Raw genomic sequence first — 6,000 nt, forward strand, 5'->3', positions numbered from 1 at the left:
CCGCGCCACCTCCCACCGTGTTCCGAAACCATAATCCAGGGACCTCACCTCCAACTTCTTAAAGCTCGTCAGGTCCTTGATGTCCCCGGGTCGTCTGGGTCGGGACCTCACCTCTCTCTCTCTCTTTTCCTGCATCTCTCTCTCTCCTCCTCTCGCTTCTCCCTATATGTCGCCCCCTCCTCACAGAAGACCGAATGGGGACATACACTCTGGGTTATAAACAGGTAAAGTAGGGATGTGAGGGTGAGCCAAAGTCCTTTCTATACGTTTACTCCCTTTGATGGATTGCCTAAACGCGGAAGGAAATGGAACAACGAGAAAAAAATGTTAACCTTAATGTTTCAGAATTTCACTGCCTAATGAATTGATTGCACTAGCTCCTCAATGCATGTCAATAGTACTTATATCGAAAATTATTAATAGTATTAATGTTGAAAAATCACTTTTGACTCTTTTCTCAAACTTTTAGGTGAATTCTATTGCTATACTAACTATTTGATTAATGTATGGTATTTCAATCAACTTAAAATTAAAGTAAAATCATTACGTTGTAGTTAAGTACCCTATATATAGAAATGGAAATGTTTTGGGTAGAATTTTAAAATAAATCCCTAATTACCTACACAAAGGGAGAGTCATTTTAGATACACTAGTAGTGGTCCATTGTTGCATTGTAATCAATCATTTATTTTGGTTTAAACACTGAGTCTATACGAAGCATTTTCTCCGCCTGCAATGAGTACAAAAACAGCCGGGGATAAAAATCCAAAGGACCCGGGGGAAAAATATTTTTATATTTATGGGCTTATGCTGAGCTAATGTTTCATGGATTTCATGTTTTGTCGTCTACAGAAGATTAATATTGCCAGAGTTTTCTTCGCAAACTCCGCTTTGAGTTTCTACCCCGCCTTTCCCCGAAAGCCCAAACCCCGATCGCAACTTTCTCCCCCGATCCATCAGAGAATCCTTCCTCCTCATTTTTTTCATCTGGATTCTTCTCCATTTCCTATACTCGTTACCAGTTCGGATCTCCTTCAAATCACCGCATCAACCTCCCGCCGACGCCCCACCCTCCCGAAACACCCACCCTCGCCTACCTCCTTCCCCTCACACTCCCTCCCCACCCACGAGCGCTCATCAATCCTACCCATTTTCAACCCATCCCCGCCTCCGTGTTACCCACACCCCACCGCCCCTTTCCCAAAGCCCACCCCCGCCGCCGTCTTTCGCAAACGCTCCTTATCCCTTCTTTCATGATTTCATCCCCCTCCTCCACATCTTCCCGACTGCCTCCACTCCCCCACACCATCTCTAATTCCCTCCCCAGCTCGCCGCTCACCCACCGCTATCCTGCCCCCTCGACCCCTTCGCCCCTGCCAGCCAAGCCCCCTCGTACCCGCGGGAGAGACGAGGGGAGCTTGGATCCCTTTCTTCTCCTTCCTGTAATGCCCGTGAAAAATCACCCACGCCCCGTATTCCTCCCGCAGTCCCCCACCCCTCTTGCTCCCCCTTTTTCCCATACTCCTCCCGCGGGCCTTAAGACTTCTTTTGCAGCCTTCTCCATTCTTCGCCCTTCCGTCCCATGCACACTACTCCCTCTCCCCCCTCCCTTCGCCTCTCTCTTCCTTCCCCACGAGAAATCCTTCGCGCAACATTACCCCGCTTTCAGGCGCTAACTCTCTCTTTGGCTACTTTTCTTTTCCGACCAACCTCTCCCTCCATCCCTCTCTTTCTCCCTCTCATTCCCAGGGCAGGCTCCTGCTCCGCGCCCGCGGTGACCTCCCTCCTCTCAAACGACCTCACGTCATTCAACTTTTACTTCCCCTTCCTATATCTCGACCTCTTGCCTCGTACCTCCACTTTATCCTCCATTTCTGGCGTCTTAGCTTGCTACTCCTCCGCTTCGTACCCCTAAAAACCTCGCTCTTCATCCCCTCCCATTTTCTCCCGCTACTCAACGCCACTCACTCCCTAGGAGAAATTTCTGCCCACTTCCCCCTTCTCTATACCATTTTCCTGAACGCCGGGGTTATGATTAATTCCTCTCCAGCTCCCTTTATCTCTTTCTCCTTTGGTTTGAGACTAGTTCTCCAGTTCTGCCCGCCTGAGATTGCGGTGCGCATTCTTTTCTCTAGCATTCACCATCCTCCCTGTCTTCTCATCCCATGTGCGCACAACCGATTCCATTTTTGTCTAACGTTATTTTTTCATTCTCCTCCGAGTATATGAAATGGTCGTGGCTCCTTTTCATATGCCTCTTTTTGCCCATTCATTACGGCTCCTCCTCATATCGCTCGCCTTTGCGTTTGTTCCCTTATCCGCTTGGGAAACTTCGCGCCTTTGTACTCCATCTCTCTCTTTCTCTCTCCCTTCTCAACTCCCTCGAGCGCACGGTGTCCCGTCCTCCATTTTCCTTCATCCCTCTCTCGCATCTGTCATCCGACGTGCCTGTCTTCAGAGTCGAATCTTCTTTCTGGTCCCCACACTCTTCACTACTCTCAGTTGCATGTATATGTATTTATGCATATGTAGATGCGCGCTTGATATTTCCAAGTCATTACGCCTTCCAGCCGCTCCATGGTTGGAGGCGGTGTCCATATCCGGTAAGTGAGAGCCTCTGGGTGCCGAGCTTGGAGGAGTAGGAGGCAGACGAGGAGAAACACTCATCTTTCTTATCTCAAACTCAACACCGTCAATAATGAATTTGCTATAAATATGGCTGCTTGATGTGATGTAACGGAATTTTCAAATCGTGTGCGGAAATACCTAATTTATGTAACATTCGGGGTACGAAGGTGCATAAAATATTTATGCTTTATTTTATATAATCTATTTTACGTACTATAGACTATTTTAATGTAGATTTTTATAATACTAATATAAACAATAAATTTTGAAAATTCATTCAACTAGTAACGCTTTGTCATACTTTTTCAGGTGCAATATATTTATGCATCATTATTACTAACCTTACTCAGGATATCCTGAAGCGTGGTTGATGATAAGAAATTACTTCTTTGATGTAGAGCCGTTACTAACTAATCTGGACTCCCCGAGGGCGATGAGGGTCACTATCTTGACGGAACCTTCCTTTGGTGGACTTAGGAACCAAAACTGCTCGATTGTTTGACTCTTAAGCCTCACTCTCCTTGAGTTCGCATACGCACATACATACGTGTGATCTTCCACACACTAACCCTAAGTTGAAAATATTAGTTTTTGTCAAGTATAAAAATAAACTTCTTTTAACTTTCATTTATCATGAAACGATTTCCTTACTGGAACTTAAAATTTCTCAAGCCGATATCGGTCAACTAATGTACTTGAAAGTTCCCATGGTGAAGAAGAATAAGTACTTACCACATCACTTATCTTGCCGCGTCTCTGTATCCGCAGTTTGCGCGCAGAGTGAAACTCCACCGAGCGATCGAAATATCGATTATATCTTTAGTTCTCTAAGCTGCCAAAATTCTCTTTGGAGTTTTGGTATGTGCAGATTTCGTAAAACTTTTAAATGGTCGTCGTCAGTCCAGTTTATTAATCTTGGGTACATTTTTGAGAAAAAAATCGTGATAATGGTTATATTTTTCAATGTACTAATTGCCTTGTATTCAGCATTCAGTTTTCGGCATTAAAATTGGACACATTAATATGAAACCCTTTTAACACTCGTTAAACGTTCATAAACAGAAAAAATGTATATTTGAAGTGATAAATACCAGAAATATTTTCAGTTCAAGTTAAAACCTTCAATATATGAAAGCCTATGAAAATAATTTGGTTTCTGTTGTTTGCTGATTATTGTTTATTCTCATTTCCTAGTATTAACTTTTAGTAGATTGTCACGTCAGTCAAACAGTCAGATGGTAGAGAATGCTGGCATCTATTGCACCAAAATGATGTTATTGGACAAGGGGCCCTAAGCTCACGATGAGTGTTTCATCGATATCGAAGTGAGAGTCGGGTATGTGCCCAGGGAGAGTGGGAGGAGGAATTAGAGGACGGCGAGGTGGAGGGAGTCGGGAGGAGTTTTGGATGGCGCCCGAGGAGTGGTTGTTGCTGTTCGATATCGGTTGTTCAGAAGGGTTTACCCTCTCGCTTCATGGCATCGTGTTTAGGGTGACGCGGGTTGCCATGTATCAGGGACACGGAATTTCCGGCACGCCATGGGATGCTTCTACCCGTTGGGGAAATGGCAGAGAACAGGAGCAATACGGCCACAGCGTTCTTACGTGTTGTGTATCCCATTCGCTGTCCTGGTCCTCTCTTCGCGTAAAATTGGCTGAGACCAAAAAGGTAGTGAAAGCCGCTCATGCGTGGATCACACGCTTTCGTTATGCATAGGCTATAATAAAACAACCAAATATATAGAATTGCAAAGTATTTTCGGCGCTTCTTTGTTCAGGTTAAAAATATACCTCAATCTGCATTGTTTAATATTTAGTATATTTTTATACAATTTTTTCAATGACGAAATTTTAAAATACATTATATATATTTACTTTGTGCTCTTGCATATTCCGTTTTTTACAAAATAAAAAAGAAATAAAGCTACTAAATACTGATATATTTATTTGGATAACAAGGATTCAACACTACGACTTACAATTTTTTATTTCATTCTTTTTGCTGTGTGCTGACCTGGGTGACTATGAAAATTGAACATCGAATAAACCGTTTTCTTTTTTGGTACCATAATATCATTAAAAATAAAATATTCTTATTCCGAACACATACTTTTTGCAGTAATTGCTACTGAAAAACTGCAGTTATTAGCTTTGGATTAGTGTCACGAAGAAATTACAGAAGTATACACATGTTTCAGCCGGAATCACTCAAAATTTTCAAAACTCTTTCACAATGCATACCAGCAAAAGGGGTTCTCCGGTATTTTGTGCATTGTTGGTTACGACACGGTAAGGGATTGTGAAGTGGTCCGCGGGGGGAGAGAGAGAGACAGTGAGATAGTTGGTGAGATCCAGGGGGAGAGAGGGGGGGGAGGAAAAAAGAAACTGTGATGGGAAGGGAGATAGGAAAGGGACGAATTTAACCCTCAAAGGGTAAGAAGGGAGTTGAGCATTGAACACGCTGACCCCTCTTACCCCATTCCGCCGGGGCAGGACCCCCCTCTCCCTGATTAGTTTTTGCCGCCCAATTCAATTACGCAGTCAATGCGGACGGTGGAGAGTGGAAGTGAACGGCAGGAGGGGAGACGGTGGGGTTTGGGGTTGCACGCGGGGCAAAAGGGTGGGAGGGAGGATTGGGCAGGCTCAGAAAATGGCGGGCGATGTTGCATGACGACTGGGGAGGCGCCGCCGATGCTTCGGGCGGGATCGACGGGGAATGTTTGGCATTTCGAAAACCATGAGGAACACATGGGCACCACACATAGGTTTGGGGAGCCGTTGTCGTAAAGAATGGGCTGTGGGTGGGAAACGAGGTCTGGCCTCCTCTTCAATGTAGGCGGCTAGATGTTGAGGGGATTCCAGGTCTTTTGTCTCGTATTCTGCGCTAATAGAAAATTCCTCTTCTGCTTTGTGAGGAGATTAGCTGAAATAGAGAGGTGTGATTGGAGTACACATCTGAGATATTCTAAATTGAGGAGAAAGTTAGCCAAAAAGGCGATTAGTTAAAATATCTCATTAAGATATATTCCGTTTTTCTATAGAGCATGTAAAGTATGATCCTGATATTTATTTGACATATTGCCACTTTGCTATTCCCAAATCTCCCGCATTATTTCTCCCTTTATCCAAATGTTCTATTCCCTAGAAATGATTTGGAATGCAAGGAGGGGAAAAATTTGATTTCTCCCAGTTGGTTTCTTTCGAAGACATTTTTTTAAATAAAGCACCAAGATATTATGCATATATATATATATATATATATATATATATATATATATATATATATATTTATATTTATATATACACACACACGCACACACACACACGAGGTTTGTTCAAAAAGTATCGCGAATTTTGAATTTTCGCGGATTAC

Source organism: Hetaerina americana, unplaced genomic scaffold (assembly GCF_022747635.1).
Source record: "Hetaerina americana unplaced genomic scaffold, ioHetAmer1.1.p SCAF_3, whole genome shotgun sequence".
Lineage (NCBI taxonomy): Eukaryota > Metazoa > Arthropoda > Insecta > Odonata > Calopterygidae > Hetaerina > Hetaerina americana.